Here is a 17,186-nt window from a genome sequence, read left to right on the forward strand (position 1 = left end):
GAATTATCAGCACTTAATTTTTGCACGCAATTGTGACATTTTTGCTGCAATGTGCTGAAGAAGGAAATGTCTAGGTGAAAATGACAAAGAGTCATTTCCGTGGTCAGTAGTGGAGTTACATATTTTTGAATGGAAATTACCATTGTTTGCTTTTATTTTCTCACGGATATCATCTCACCAGAGGAGCTCTCCTCACCCCCTGCTATCCTTCTCCCTTCTCCTGTGCTAAACGGAATAAATAGAGGTTTTAAAGAGGGTACTTTTACCTTGATAATGACATGAAGTGTCGAAACTGGTTCGGTCAGCAGTAAAGTGAGCATTCACTACCGTCTTAAATTCTCATTCCATGGATAGTAGGATGGGGTAGAGCGGTAAAACAGGCAAACTTTTTTGGCAAAGGAGGAGGGAGTTTTTTCAATTTACAGCCGCAGGGACAGCGCGATACAAACCCGCTTTTTATTCCACGTGGCGGCGGTTATGTGCGGTCGGAATGAACGCACGGTAGTATATAAAGCCATTTCGGCAGGCGACCGAAATATGCGCCGGACGCTGTGGGCCTCAAGAGGGATATAGGTGTGTGGCGGGTCTCGGAAAGTGACGGGCGAAGGGACAGCGGGTTGCAAGGATGAGGAAAACGGAAGGGGGAGGAATGGGAAGTCGGTCGTATTAGGGATCGGGATATCCATGTCATCTTCAATCCAAAAGCGAATATTTACTCCTTAAGTGGACTTTTTTGAAGTCAACTTTTCGTATCCAAACTCGTTTAAAAGTCTACTTTAGTTATCGGCTTTCGCATGGGCGGATCTAGGGGGGGGGGGGGGGGGGCCCGGGGGCATGTGCCCCCAAGACTCTTAAAAATGGGCCATATTTTAAATACGGTCCCATTATTGCATTCGTTTTTATTACGACGCGTCCTTGTGCCCCCCCAGAACGAAGCCCTGGATACGGCCTTGCTTCTGCCCCCCCTCAGAAAGAAATCCTGGATCCGCCCCTGGGCTTTCGAGTTTTGCGGGACCGCGTTGTAGTATCTTTACAAAATTCTGCGAAGCACATTTGTAGCAAAAAATAAAAAAATATACAGTTTACCCTATTAAAATAAGCGAAGAGGCCGTCAGGATGAGCAAATATAATGCAATATTCTAGCGTCGACAGAAACTACTCTTAAGTAGTCTAAAGCGTGGTAATTTCAGTTATGTATGCAGTAATTTTACTAGAGATTCCTCAACTCTGCGGCCTTATGATTTCATAACATAGGAGCCTCATTATTTTACTGTTCACGCGGTTGACGTAGGTTTACATAGAGCGTTTAGCTTGTTAGTTGCCCGGCCTGTCTCTCCCATGAACTTGGACTTCCCTCCTCGATGGGGGGAATCGATCCCTAAATTTCTAAACCTTTAAATTCCTTGCATCTATAAATCCTATTTTCTTCCTTTCTCACACTCGCTTATGTAGCATTCGTCCCTCCAATATGGATTAATACATCCCCTTCCTGCTCAGTTCTTCCTGCACGCAAACTTCTTGTCTTCTCCTTATCTGATATAGAGGCTTCCTCTTCTTGCCCACCATATCTACTATTTCGTCTTTTCCTTTCCTCTCCGTCCACTTCACTTTCTCTATTCTCCTCCAACCCCACATTTGAAGTTTATTCTCGTCCTCCATCTTCAGAATACACGTTTCCCCTCCGTTACGCGCTACTCTCCAGATCAGGCTCGTCATTAGTCTTATTTTTAAACTCTTACAAAACGATCCTTTCATATTCGTGATTTACTTAGTTCTGTGAACGAATTCTGTGCCTAGATTATAGGACTTGAACAAATTTCCCTCATTGAATCAGTCGGGCTTCTGTTTACGAAGTACTTACACCTCTCTTTTCGGAAGATTGCTTTGACATTTATCGTCACATTGTATGCACAAAGGTTAAGAAAAAGACTTCGCTGTTCCACAAAATAAAATATATTTGCGACCGGTTTCGATACAGCGTATCATCATCTGGCTGTGTAGTCTTTTTCTTAACCTCTGTGCATCATGAAGGAGTTCCACCATGTTACGCCAACCACCATTGCAGTCACATTGTATATTTGAAACACCTTGACAAATTTTTGTTGTTGCTAACAAATCCTTCAGAAGATTAAAGGGATATAAATGAAGTATAAAAGTGTATGTGTATGGCAGAGTATCAATGAATGCAGCTGCCATGCTCCTGCGAATGATTCATTGATTTAACCCAGACTACGATACTTAATCTGTTATTTCTTTTCCTGATTTTGGAAGACATTGCTGAACTTGCTGATTCCCCCAATCCTCTATGAACGCCCTTCATCCCAAGTCATGGTGCTTTGGATAGTCCACCGAAGCGCTTTCTGAGTGTGTTTTCGAACCTCTGTTTTGGCAATCAGCGATCGTTCCTATTGTGTGTATGTCCACAGTCACTGTGCCGTCGTGATGATTGTAGCCTACGTTTTCCGTTGACGTGGCCGAAGTTCGGGGGAAGGAGGGAAAAGGAAATTCGTGTCGTTCAAGCTGGTGTTTACACAATCACGCTAAAGATTATTCCAATGTCACTAAACGAAGTGAAACAGTATTTTTGCATGATTTTATGGGAAAAGATTTCATATTATACAAAAATTGTTCTTAACATGTGATGCTTAAGCACCGAAAAATTAGTTGTATCAATGCCTACATTTCTGTAGTTGTGATTCTTGGAAGATTTATGAGCTAACCAAAGCCCTGTATATATATTTACCCATTTCCAGAACTCGGATGGTATAGAGGGGGAACGTCCGCGGGCGGTAGATTTCAAGGGGTGGACAGATTTGAAAAGATTATTAAAATATTTAATGTTTATAATTTAATTATTTAACAATTATGATTAATTTATAAAGTATTAAACAATAATGTAAATAAAAATTCTTAATAGCAACCATACGGTGTGTACTTTACTACCGCATCTCAAAAAAATAGCTTACGGATGCATTATATTTTAGTGTCATGAGAAGGAGAGGAGGGCGGCTACTGATCTTCGCCTCCTCTGACAAAACTATTAATACCGGCCTGGTATTTACTTATGTGTTTTGTCACCAGTTTCAGCATTTTTGTCCTAATGATTGAAAAAAATGTTGCTATGTGCTTGTGTTTGATTTTATTACGATTCTAACTGTATTGTTCCTTCATACCTTTTTCTCGCTATGATACCCACTCATTTAATTCAATCCAATTGTTGGTTTAAATGTATGAGCATATTGAATTATTTTCACCCCGCTTCTCTATGATCTCCGAGCGTATTTTTGAACGCCCTCTGCAATCAGCGATCTTTCCCTCTCTAACCCTCCACGCCAACAGTGTCGTTGTGATGATTGTAGTCTACGTTTTCCGTGGACGTCACTGAAGTTGGAGGGACTCAAAATTTGCGCCCGATTTCGCAGAAGGTGTTGACGCGCCCGCGCTCCTAAGTACTTACAAAGCGGCCAGCCGAAGCTCATCAACGAGCCGTTCCGCGCTCCATCTGCTGTGCACTCGCGGCAACATCAAAAAGCCGAGAGCGTTGAGGCGCAAAGATTGTTTGCCATGGGCCCCGGCGTGAGTAAGCACAGCCTCTCGTTACTAGGTTTGCGAACCTAGCCGTTGTGTGTGTACATCAGAAAATTTAACATTCACCTCCGTTCGCAAATCCTCTTTGAATATTCAATAGCAGTTTCACCTAAAAATGAGGGAGAGGAAAAACATCTAGGCCTGCTCCATGAGCCATTCCAAGCCATAATGTGATTCTTTTGTTTGCCCCATCATTCCTTTGGTTTTCAACATGTTACACTCTTTCCTTCGCTATTTCTTTAGGGGTCAAGGTCTTCCATATTTCACTGCATCACTGGTCTAAATAATACTTATTTTGTTTTGATACCTCGTTTCAATGGTGAGGGTATCTATCTATAATGCCCCGTCACTAGGTTATCCCTTCTCTAGATTCAACTAGTCTACCTAATGGAAACATGGCATTAATTACCCGTGGAAAAATTATTCTTGCGGCTGGATGTATGGGAATGCATCAAAGTTGTTGTTTTGCCTTTAGCGAGCCATGAAACGGAGGGTAGTAGGATTAGTATAGTAATTGTTGCTGTAAAATATTCCATCACATCTGTTAATATTTTGCTTTTGGCGTAGCTCACACTTGTATTTACAGCGTTTGCTTCAATGGAGGAATGGGTCCGAGGTAAAATACTTTTATCGAGAGAACTGAGGCTGACGCTATTTTTACTTTTGTTACCTACGTCGATATCCAAGCATTTTAATGCAGCATTAGTGATAAAACAATGTCGTTTCATTATTCAAGGGAATAAACTAGGACTAGTCCACAGCTTACCGTTATTTGTTTATTCGCAAGTACATATGAAGGGAAAAATTCTCTAAAGAGAAATGATTTCCTTTGGCCGGGATTGGAATATGGAGTTTCCAAAATTTGATCCAGGTCTGTTTGAACTACCAAGGTATCTTCTTCAATTCGACAGCAAAACTCCATGTACTTGCTGAAAAATTCTCTCGAATTGAAAGAAAAACGAAAAAAAAGCATATAATATCGACATAAAAGAGGTGATTATTGAATGTTAGAGATCTTATCTGACAAGTCCGGTCGAATGTAATCTAGTTTTATTGACCTGGAGCTTGCTGAGTTTATTAAAATATTCTTAATTTTACAGTATATTATAATTAAATACCGTCATAATTGGAGGATATTGGACACTTTAAAAATTCATGAGATTATTCAGAATTGCATATTATTATGGCCACCAATGTATTCTCATCCAATCTCAAATCGAGTAAATAATATTGGCGCCTTTTTAAGAGGAGATTATTCATTTAAAAATCGCCTCAAGATGTATGACAATCTCAGGGACGCCTATAGGAGAAGATATTTTTGTAGTTCAAGAGATAGAATCCCTAGAATGAATTTGGGATCAAGCTAAAAATGACGCGGAGAAAAAACCCTGGAGTAATTTGTGCCATGAGAAACCCCGTGAAAGCTTCAAAAACGATTCTAATGTATAATATATACGTAAAAACTTAAGGAAATGCTTCAATACTCTGTAAAATATATTTGTCTTGATTATTAGCTCGATCATAAGGTGATGCATAACCTCTTTATGTTGAAAAAAGTGCTAAGCGACATATTCTCAGGTGATTTTTGTGATTTAAACTTTTCTCATCTTGTGATTGTGGCTTGTTTTTTAACTTCGAAAGTGATGCTTTAAAACGGCTTGAGGATGGGCATAATTGTGTATTTTTCTCATTTACATTTAGTCTCTTTGCAACCTACTTTAATAGGAGTACAGAGGGAATGCCTTGATGAGTAATTGATCTTTATTTGTTCAAGTCAAGAGAAAATCACTCGGAAGGCCAGGGCATCACCTTTCTTCATTTCGAAAAATGTCACGTATTTTTGTGATGGGATTGAATTGATTTGACAAATTTCCTCTGCGCCGTATCTTTAACGATATTTACATTTTAAGCTCTGCAGTCGTGTAAAATCGGAAATAAAATAACTCCGTTCCAATCTGGGATGGCTGATATTGCACTCATCCAAGAACTCCATAGCTATTTTGTTTATTAATATTAATTAATGGTAAACGAGGCTATAGCGACCCTGGACTTGCGTGCAACACCCGGTGTACGTTGCTAGGGAATGGGAAGGCTGGCTCCAATGACTGGCTTGGCTAGACACGTGGTGCGAGTTGTGGATAATGTTTTGGGGGGAGGGTTTTCGAACTCCTGACTATTTCAACCAAGAATATTACAGGAGAAGATTTCCACAGTCTACCCCTAAATTTGTTGTCATTTGCTGCGAATTGTAATGAATTTACTGAAGTCACCACACGATTCACGAATGGGCAGAGCGATTTGAATTACACGGATAAATTAGCTATTATTATGGCTGTTAAACGTAATTTATATTCGTAATGTGATGCGTTGAATCAATAACTTTTAAGTGTTATTTCTCACGGTATTGAATATCATGCAAATTGGGAATGATGAATCCCTTTGCAGTCATTACCTCGCTTTGGACTTTTTTTAGCCTATTAAAATGTGCCTTAAGTGGCAACATAAATCAAACTTCTACAGGATGGATTCGGGCGACATTTATGCAATCCTTATGGTTCAAACCTTCGCGAATCGAGAACGAACTGCGTTTTGGCCTCTTAAGATCCCTCTTTAATTTCCATAGGAATATTTTTCTTGAAATTGTTCGTTACGTACTGTTTTATGCATCGCAAATGACTTCTGCTATTTTTCTATCCCTTAACTTCGAACTCATCTCTGGGAAATCTTGTGAGAACGATAGTACGAACGAAGATAATCTCATTCATGGCAGACCCCCGAACATAATAGTATTCGTCAAGCGACTTGTGGGAAGGTTTTAGAAAAAGAGAGTACCTATAAGGGAGGCACTATTTCGCACTCTTCCGACCACAACTTTTATATACGGCGAACATACGATACTTGGTGGAGAAAAAGTTAATCCGTGAGCCTAATTAAGTTCAAAGAAAACCTGCGTGGTTCGTGAAAAGCTGCTACGATGGAGCAAAATCGTTGCAGGTTTACACGAAATGGGCTGGAAACAACCAGAGACTCTAGTGCTACGTGGTAGGGTTAGATTGCTGGTTAAATCATGATTAGATACCTTTCGGAGGAACACAGGACGATGGCATAGTAGAACCTCACTATATTTCCAGGTCCATCAGTAACGAAAAACATATAGAGATATTTTGACGAACGGTTAGGAAAAGGAATGTGTTGCTACTCCGATTTTTTATTTGTAATTGATTGTAATAAATACGTAAACTTTATACGCTCATTTCTTTTGCTATGATAATTCACTCCTTATCAATGTTTAGTCAGTTGCATTCAAAGATTTAGCTAAGTCGTTTCATAGCTTTACTTTTTTCAAAAGGTTTTCCTGTTTGCATAATATGCTGTAATATTGAAGGAAAAATAATTTGAATAGCGTTGGTATTCCTCTCAACAGGTATTACGGCAATGAGTGTTTCTTTCAATCAGGATATAACGTTAAGGTCTAGTCCTATTTAGAAGGTAGGTAAGCCTCTCCATAGAAACAATCTCATAGTTTTCACCAGCTAGAGTTTTGATTTACCGACCCAATTTTTTCAGTAGATATGAGGATGAAATATCGTATACATACCTGAAGATTAGCGCGGGAAGGCGGGAAGACCACAAAAAATAAACCTCTCGCAGCTTCAATCGACATGAGTTCTTCATCCCTTCCTGCTTTTGAGAATGTCCCAACACTTCCGTATTCCAGAATTCATACGCGAGCGCGTGATTGCCGGAATAGGCTGCCGACTGGAAACCGGTCCATTCCAGCTTTGGGAGATTTCCGTTCGCGGAGTACAATTTTTTTTCAATTTTTTTGTGTCATGCTCTCGTCGCGATATTCCGTGCGGGAGATATTTTTTCCGCCCTGTTTGCGGAGCCGGATCCCATACAGAGTGCGTTGCGTCTCTCCTCGCAGAGTTGGATTGCTCGCCGAATTTATACGTGACAAGTATATCGGTTGGAAGAGGAGTCTTGTTCGTTCGATTAGTTTCATCATGCGTGTCAAATCAAGCGTGCGTGACAGTTGCGTCGAAATTCATAACGATCGATTTTTATTTAGCTCAGTTTGAAGCGGGGGATTGTTCACTTGACGGATTGGCACGGATATTTTAAAACTCTCCGTGAATGTGAAAGTATTGAATAGCGAAATAGAATGTTGCTCCGTATATCATAAGTGCAAGACTAATATTCAATTTTTATGACAGTGTTGACATGAGAGAGTTTGTCAATGTTAGGTTTATTGTAATGGGTGATTGTTAACTTGACGTGTTGGTGTGGACATTAGTAAACATTCTTCTGATGATATTGAAAAACAAAAACAAAAATATTCTACATTCTGTACGAAAAAAATTATAATTTTACTAATTTAGAAACTCTCTTTATCAAGTATTTTTAATACTTTTAATTAACGTAATGAAGTATATAAGCAATTGGTTCAGGCTTTACATTGTGGCATTACCACTACAGAAATCTATCATGATAGAATATCCAACATCGTTTAGTATTGATATAGACTTAAATTGAAGACAGATCAAGTTTCTGCGGTTTACCATCACATTCAAGAACTTGATAATTGTGATGGAAAGACATTTTTTTTCAGGTAGGTGTTTTTAAGGAGAAGATCCTGAAAAAAATCCCATTCCCAGAAAAAAATCCGGGAAATACCCCTGACTTTCGCTACAGATATTTTACCGGGAACAGCCATAATTAATATCTAACAGCCTTCAATTGTGCATTACAATTTAAAAATTGAAGCTATAAAATATATATGTTTATACCCTACCACAAATGACTACTGAATTATCGCGAATAGTGAAATCTCAGAGTCCAGTTAAACGATATCTTTACCTGGTTTTGGCATGGTAAACTGCACGGAAATGTTATGGAAAGTCTGTAGGCAAAGTTTGTTCGTTTCATTTAATATTACCGGTACAAATATCGTTGAAATAAGTTCTACTTACAATTTATATGCGTAAAAATTCGGTATCCATAAGCATTTCCATTGCTGAAAATAAATCAGTTCAGTTCATGTTTTTCTGATTCCTTGTTCAAATACTGCTTCTCATTCTTTTTTTTACAATTACCACTGTGTATTATGTATAAATATCATTTTCCATTTAAAATTCTCCGATAAACTACTATGTGAAGTACTGTGGTGGAGAATCGTTGAAGAGAATAGTTTTTTTGAATAAAAGGTGTGTGTGTAGATTTCCCTCTATTCTCGGGGATAAACGTCATTTTCTATTCAGACGGTGTTCCTCGCGAGAAGGGGAGAATGTTGAGGAAAGTGGATTTCCGATCTGAGGGACTTGTGATTCAGATGTGGATGTTGACTCGTGAGTGAAAGGCGACGACTTTGGCTGAGGTCAGAGATCAGGGCTCAATCGACAGGTCTTCTCCGGCGAACCTTAGAAATTTCTCTTCAGAAGAGAACGCAAAGATGATGGCCCTGAACTTTGGTCAAACCTTGTTGACCTCCTCTCCAGAGGAATATCTGATAGAACTAGATAAGCGAATGAAACCGCTTTTCCGAATCGTATCCTAACGAATTTAATCAATGCATAAATTGAGATTCCAATTTGAAAATCACATTTTGGTTCATTCCTACCCTTCAATCGGAGACTGTATTCACTCCGAGCATAGATTTTTACGATCTACTAAACTGGTACTAAATAATTTATATCAAAAACATTTTCTGTAATTATAAAGTAACAGAGTGGAATGCAATTAGCAAGGTTTCCTTTGACTACTGATTCCGCTCATAGTATTACCTCGTAAAGCGGAAACTGTGTCAGAATATTTTTTATGCCTTTCAAGTGAGACGCCTTCACTATTAGAAACTAGATAGAAAGTAGCGCTTGAAAAATGGACTCTCTTCTAATGCAACTAGCTGGAAATGTAACAGTGTAGCATAGTACGAGGACGATACCTTGCTATTGGCCGCTGTTTAGGTGATGTTGTACTGCTTGTTATTTAATCTTGAAAATGTAGGATTGTATTAAGTAGATTCTAAGTAACTTTTGCCCTTATCTTAAATGTGAAAGTTTCAGCTCTTTACTTAAGTGTTATTTCTTAATACCTCAATTAACGGCTTATTTTAAGCTTACGGAATTAAACTTCAGCTGTTGTTTTCTATTTCCCGAAATAAAAATTGAAAATATAATTAGAATTAATGGCTCAATAATTTCCAGTTATTTTTTGTCGTATTTATCCAGTGATTATCCATACGAAATGTTAGTTTATGTTAATGAATTATGATTAAATGACCAATTCCACCAAATCATTGGCTGTTAATATAACAGTTCATCATAAAAACTATTTACGGAAGTTGATTTATCATTATTGAAAAATAATAATGAATCAACGGCTATGCATGGTACAAATAAGTAGCTTCTAAATTAATGAATTAAATTAGTTAATAGTGTGAAATTGGCATAGATATTTCAACCAAAATCAAAGACTAATTATCTATGGGAAAGAAATAAAAAAATTAAAAACCATCCATATGTAGCTTTAAGAAATCAAAAAAATGAGACCTTTAGGTTTTGTATTTTCCTCTAATACTTTTTGAAAAAAAGAGTGCTTTTCGATTCAAAGAAACTCCTTACCTACCCTAATGTGTCTATAATGTGTCTGTCAACTACTTGAATCATGCACTAACATGTTTCAGTCCTCCCTACCATTTTGCAGTGCTTATTTTTGCTTAATCTGATGTTGAAAATAGAGTGATAAAACAGCTGCTGAAGACGCATGAATTTGTAGATAGATTTTCGATCTAAGTACGTGGCAATGGACTTATTAAATCTCGATTCAGCTCGAAGTCTTTCATCTAGAATAAAGACCCTGAGTTCTCTGCTTTAGACGTTTCTCTGCGTAGCTCATGGTATATTCTTTTCCGAAAAAGACTTGCATTTTTTGTATTCAAATTTTATGCGATTCCGCGGCAGAACTGTTTCAGTCCTCAGCCGAGTTAGTCCATTCACGTGTTCTTTTTTTCCTTTCCTCGCTCATCCATTATGTCTCAACCGGCAATTTTTTGGAATAAACATCACACGGGGAGCGCCTCAGGAAGAATGCTTGCGTTGGAGCGATTCGCACTTATCCCAGCCCATAAATCCGTGCCATAAATGCACGGTGACGTTGTAAATTACGCGACCGAAGTGGGAGGAGGGGGTGAATATTTTATGAAAGCTACCGCTACACCTCATCCATCTCTTCTCCGTGTTTTTATTAATATGACGTGATGCACTTCCCGGAAACTCCCTCCGAAATGCAGCTGCCCTGCAACGATACTACTACCAAAAAGGCCGCAGCAATTTTCTTGATGTCACATGAAATTTTCCCTTTTTTTTCTTCGCCGTTGGAAAGATTTGCATGCTCAAATATGATTTTCGTTTTCTTTTCCCTGTACTCACTACTAACGTTACCTTTGTTTGTAAATGTGTTTGCATTTATTTTGCGCTGTAAACCACACTAGCATGTTTATAGTGCCTCAAATTAAAAAAGACCCACGGTTATAAAGTGTATTGGATTGTGCAAAATTAGTATTTGGATTTTGTTCATGGAAACTGTTACGCCAAAGTATCTAAATTTTCAAGGTTAAAAATTGCATACCTGATCGGCATTCCTTACATTTAAGGCATTTTTAAGAAGAGCGCTGTTGATAATATATATCGGATTTTTAAATTTTTTAAGACCTTTTTCTCAACGAGAGCATTATTAAGATACATCGGGTTTTTACAGCGGGTGAGGTATATCATCCCTCCTTCCTACCTCACCCGCTGTGAAACCCGAGATATTTTGATTAATATTAATTGCTGGGAAAGTATCGGATATTACCTCATTGTTTCACTCATTATTTGATGTGCTCCGTGAGCTCAAGAACCCATGGTATGGACGAATATTTTGCCCTCAGTTCAGCATGTGAATTTTTAGTATCTAATATTTAGACTCTAAGAAGGAGAGATGTGGAGGTAGCTGATACTACATTCTCAATGATAAAACTTACTGCTTTCCAAACCTTATTATTTTTATTTAGATTTTTTCCGTATTTTATCTACTGCCCTTATTATTGTCCTCAAGAATTTAGGGAGCAAAGAATGGTGATGTGCAGGTGGCTGGATACATTTGAGGTGGAAATAGTGTATTCTTATCTTCATCTACTGGATAATTAAGAAACACCATTATCTTTAGCAATTATCACAATTGGAAGGACTACTGCTGTACCAAGAGTACACTGAAATGAATTTCGTTCGTTGGGTGTATGTGTCGTAGGGTGAATTGGTGGTTAATATGGACTCGAGATATGAGGTGCAATACTGCGATACGATATTTTTCACGATGGAATATTGTGGAAGATTTTAGCATCCCATCTGTTGGATCAAGCATTGATCTTGTTTTCTATGCCGAGGACTTAAGTTTTCCTTCTCATAACGATGTTGCATATTTTGTGCTTATTGTATTCAATTTACTTAATTTAACGCTTATATTGCAATTATGTTAAGGATAAGTGTATAAGGATTACTAGTCCTTATAATTTTATTAAGATATTTTAGCAACTTGTTTTACTGTAAAATACTCATATTGTAAATTCATTGGAATTTGTATTCCAGAAGTAAGGCGCATTCCTGTCAAAGCAAGCCTGTTTAAAATTCATTTTCGGTTGGCTTGGATAGTGTCTGCGGGGTCCGGGTGTGTGTGGTGGCTGGAGTGTTGGCTTACCACCCCGTAGGCCCGGGCTCAAATCCCGTTGGTTTCCCCACCCTTCTTTCCCTGACTCTTTCCTCATAGTGCAATTAACCTTAGCTGTCGGTCATCTCCTTTAAATGTCACATCATGCCATAGCAAACCATTAGGCTCAGCAAATTTGTTTGCCATTATTTTTTCAATCAAATGAAACTATCTTAAATTGTTTTAAATAAAAACGTTTTTACTATCCCGCCGTATAATAGTGAGTTTTGCCGATTGAGATTCAGTTATTGGATGGTGAGCCATTACCATATATTTATTTTTATATGGTTTGTTTGAATTAAATTATTATATGCTTGAATTAGAATTTTTACCCGTTGATTTTGATTGTGTTTATCGTTGGTTCTAAAATATTTATAAACTTGCCAAGCTGTAGACCCACCAAATAATTTTAGGAAATATTTTGTTTTTGTATTGCTCCAATATGTGTTTCATTCAACGGCAAAGGTTTCACCTCACAAAAAATCAAATCTGATTGCTTATTTTTCGAATCCCTAATGGACAGAGGGCAGCTCTTTCCAGGTATCTGAACTTAAGGTTTGCATTCTATTCTCAAGCATGGAGGAAATGTTTTAGGGTAATTGTCACTCCAATGGTATATGGAAGAGAAATTTTTATATATAATATTTGGTATGATTTTTAAACAATCCTAATTTTTTGATAACCATTGATCACCCTGAGAAATATATATATCTGTGCTAACAAATGCATATTCGGCAAATATTTTCGTTTTGGGCTGAGAACTGTTTTTTTTCTGTCAGCCACGTTCAATCCTCACCGTCAAAATGAAATACCGCTGTTTTCAAATTTTCAAGCGATTTATGCCGTGCTCCAAAACTTCGAGTTTCTAGTGGCTGCCATCCTAATCGCTCTAAAAGCTTTGTAAATCCGTTTGCTTGCCGCAGTTTTTAACGAATCCCGCTGCTTTCCTCTGCATTTTATTTTGCTCTGGGATAAAATCGTTGAAGTGTATTGGGAGTGTGGTGTAACTTTTTCGAAAAAGGTTATGCGTTTCAATTTTTGGTTTCGGAACCTCCATAGAATACTCGACTCTGCTTGGTGTATCCAAGTGTGTCTTAACTAACGAATACGAGGTTCCCAAGAGAGTCATGTAGCTAACCTAATTTTTAATATTATGAATGACAAATGAAAAATTGTACTTGTTCAACTAAAACTAAATGGGATATTTCAGGAAGAATCTGCAATACTTCATGAGGTGATAAGGGAGGAATTTTAAGCATTTTTTGCCCATAAAAATGTGATCGCAACTTTTTACTTACTTTGCTGTTTCATCTAAAATGGGTGAGACTACGTAATCATATTGTTGATACACGCTTAAAGCTCTCGTTAAATTGAGCTCAAACATTAACTGTTTTGACAACTATAATCGCACATTTTCTTACAACCTTAATTATTAAATCTCCTAATTCAGAGTAATAAAATAAAAAAATTCAGAGTTGAATAAAATATCGAAACTGATGGAAACCCAAGAAAAACCGTTTGCATGGTAACTAGAAAATGCATCAAAAATGTTTACGTCGCCATAGCTTACTGTTAGTATCTAAGGAGTTGCTACCCCATGTGAATGTGAACGTAAAGAATATGAAGATTGAACGGGAAATTCGCAGTTATTAAATAAGTAACAAGATAATTATCTTCAAAGAAAATAAATCAGTAGTGAAACACTCTGCTGTCAAAGGTTCTCCTCATATCCTTCAATAATTATATGGCTTCATCATGTTTTTCTTCGTCCCATGTGAGTGCGGTCACGTTTACATCGGGGAAACTTGGCGCACAATCGAAAAACGTCTGACGGAGCATGAAAAATTCACCTGTTTATCCATTGAAGTCGGCGGTAGCGGAATATTGCTTGGACCTCGGTCATAGGACGGACTTCAAAAATACGAAGGTTTTGTGCTGCACTAGTGGCAATTGGAATTGAATTGTAAAGTAGACGGTTGAAATTAACCTGGAGGAGAAGAGCATAAACAGAGATAAAGGCTTCCAAGTAAGCAGTGCCTGGAATTCCATAATTAATCGCTACATCCGCACACAATAATAACAACAACCAGGGATATGAATAAATAAATAGATAAGTACCGTAAAAAGTACCGTAAAGAGTAAACCCTGAAGACGATGGCAGACTTAGCTGTTGAAACGTTGGGAGAGTTAACCCAATTACACACCCGGTGGGAAACCCAAGAATTTCCTCATCAAGGCTTCTTTGATGAGAACTTATTTCCTGCAAAAACGTATTGTCACTCTATCCGCTATTACTACTCTGGTATTGTAGTAGGTTTGAAAGGATTAGCTGATTGGAGAATTTAGTGGAGAGATGCGTCAAACGAATACTAGGATTGTTGACCGGTGGTGATGATGGTGAAAAAATTTAGTGTCCACTTAACCTTCCATGAGGCACAATATTTGAACACGCGAGTTCAGGCGCAATATAGGCACATATGCGAAAAGACATTATTAAGTCAAAGCATGGCTCAGAGCTGCAACTTGAAACGTTAATGCACTATTGTCAGTGTATCCTAAGACTTAAACGATGTCTTACGTGTAGTATATACACTTCTTTTCACCACTTCACACGGCTACGAACCGATCCAACTAGGTGTGATTTAATGTGCTCCTTGGGTAATTATGTTTCACTAAATGTATTCAAGCATCGAGCACTAAACATCGTAGAAGTATCGAGTGAAAATGCCTAAAAAATATTCTGCCTATCAAAAATACGTACCTTTAAAATGGTGACGAGTTCGGGCGCAATGAGCTTCTCTGATCCAAACTTCAGCAACTTCCCGTGGGGAGGGCCGAAGTCAAACTAAGCGAAAAGGCTGCGTAGAGGGTTTCAAAACAAACAGCTTGTATGGGCGTCAAGGGTCATTGCCGACTAATAGCGCGAAGAAAAGAAAAAGCACTCGCGCTGTGGCCGTCAGATCCATTGTGCCCGACGCGACGGAGGGTTAAGACAGATATTTTGGCGCACGGATAGATATGGGAATTCGTTTCTCCCCCGAACAATGTAGGACTTCAATAAATGATATTCGTAATTTTTTAAATATTTGCTTTTTAGGTGTAGACGACTCGTATCCTAACACCCCTTGGCAGACGGCATTTTAGGCGGCTTGCGGGGTAATATGTTGATGTAGATTATACCATACATCATCATCATCATCACTGGTCAACAATCCTAGGATTGGTTTGACGCAGCTCTCCACTCAGTTCTCCTATCAGCTAATCTTTTCACACCTACGTATTTCTTCTCTTTCACATCTCTCTTTACTTGTTCCATATATTTTGTTCGAGGTCTTCCTTTTCCATTCTTGCCTTCCACCTGTCCTTCGACGATTGTCTTCATCAGGCCATCATGTCTCAAGATGTGGCCTATAAGGTTGTTCCGTCTTCTTATTAAGGTTTTCATGAGGCTTCTCTTCTCTCCTACCCTTCTTAGGACTTCCTCGTTACTAACTCGGTCGATCCATTTGTACATATATACACCTTTATATTATGCGCCCGAACAGGGTTAAGGGCCTACACAAAATCAGGCGTATTCATTTTTAAACATGGAAATCGAAATTTAGATGTGCCGGCCTGTAGTTTTCTGCGGGCCAACTATTGCTTCTCACTCCGTCGCCTCCGCTTAACGCTTCCCGGGGAAAAACTCGCGTCTCACCCCTCCCCGCTGACACATCCAACAAACCCCTTCGCTCAGCACACCATCCCCTCCTCTTCTCTATCCACCCTTCCTGCCTTTTATTATATTCTCTCCAACCCCCGCTTTGCCCACCACTTCACCCCCTGTGGATTACGCTGAGCCAGAAAGAATGAGAGACACTTTTATGACGTTTTCAATGAAATAAAAAGAATATATCCGGAGGGAGGGAGGCGCGAACGTCATGGAGGAGGAATTTTCAGAATGAGTCGAATATCGCAAGGGGACGCGGGTGTGTGCCCGTGTGGCGATATATATATGTATATATATGAGAAGGTTTGCTTCCTCTCCTCCTCCTTATATTCATTCTTCCAACTTCCCCCTTTCCTGAGATGCGCTTGGTCGAATTGAAGGGGTTTTAGAAATCTGTTCCCCGCGGACGCACTCTCCTGGTGAACGGATAAGAGTTGGGGGACTTACGCGTATAAGCGTCGTGTGATTCGGAATTTCGGTCCCGTACGCGAGGACGCCACAGTTCACAACTTGACTCAGGAGAGGAATTTGGGAATTGCACCGCTTGTGTTCATCTTTGTAGACAACAGTTTCGCCGGCATTGCAGCTGGCTTCTCCAAGTCGATGAAGTCCAGACAGGTTCAGCAATGTTTCTTTCCACAAATAATAAAAATTACATTATATATAATATTTAAGCGAATTAACAAAAACATATATCTCCATGGAGCGGTTTTTGCTATTGCCTCTTCAGCATAACTAGGGTTAAGCACTGTTAAAATATTGGTATTGGCCCAGCATTCACCTTTAGGACGGTGGGAAACCTGTTTAACCACAGTTAGGCCACCACGGCACAATGTACTATATAGAATATCAACATTCTAAGGATATACTATGTCGATGCTATAACAAAGTAAATGAATAAAATATTGATAAATAGTCTTTCTCTTCCATTTCACCATATAGTTTTCACTAGTTGGGGCAGGGGTGTTCCCTTAGTTCTTCTTTCTCACTGCTTGGGGTAGCACACAGTCACTCACCGGCAGCGCCGGAGGCGCGTACAATTCAAACTGTAGCGGTGAGTCAACCTCACCTCAACCAGTCTGATTACAAAGCATAAACGTTGGTGTGCGCATATGTACTGTTGTCGTCTGTGGTGTGGTTTGTGTGA

The sequence above is a fragment of the Ischnura elegans genome, chromosome 11 (assembly GCF_921293095.1).
Source record: "Ischnura elegans chromosome 11, ioIscEleg1.1, whole genome shotgun sequence".
NCBI lineage: Eukaryota > Metazoa > Arthropoda > Insecta > Odonata > Coenagrionidae > Ischnura > Ischnura elegans.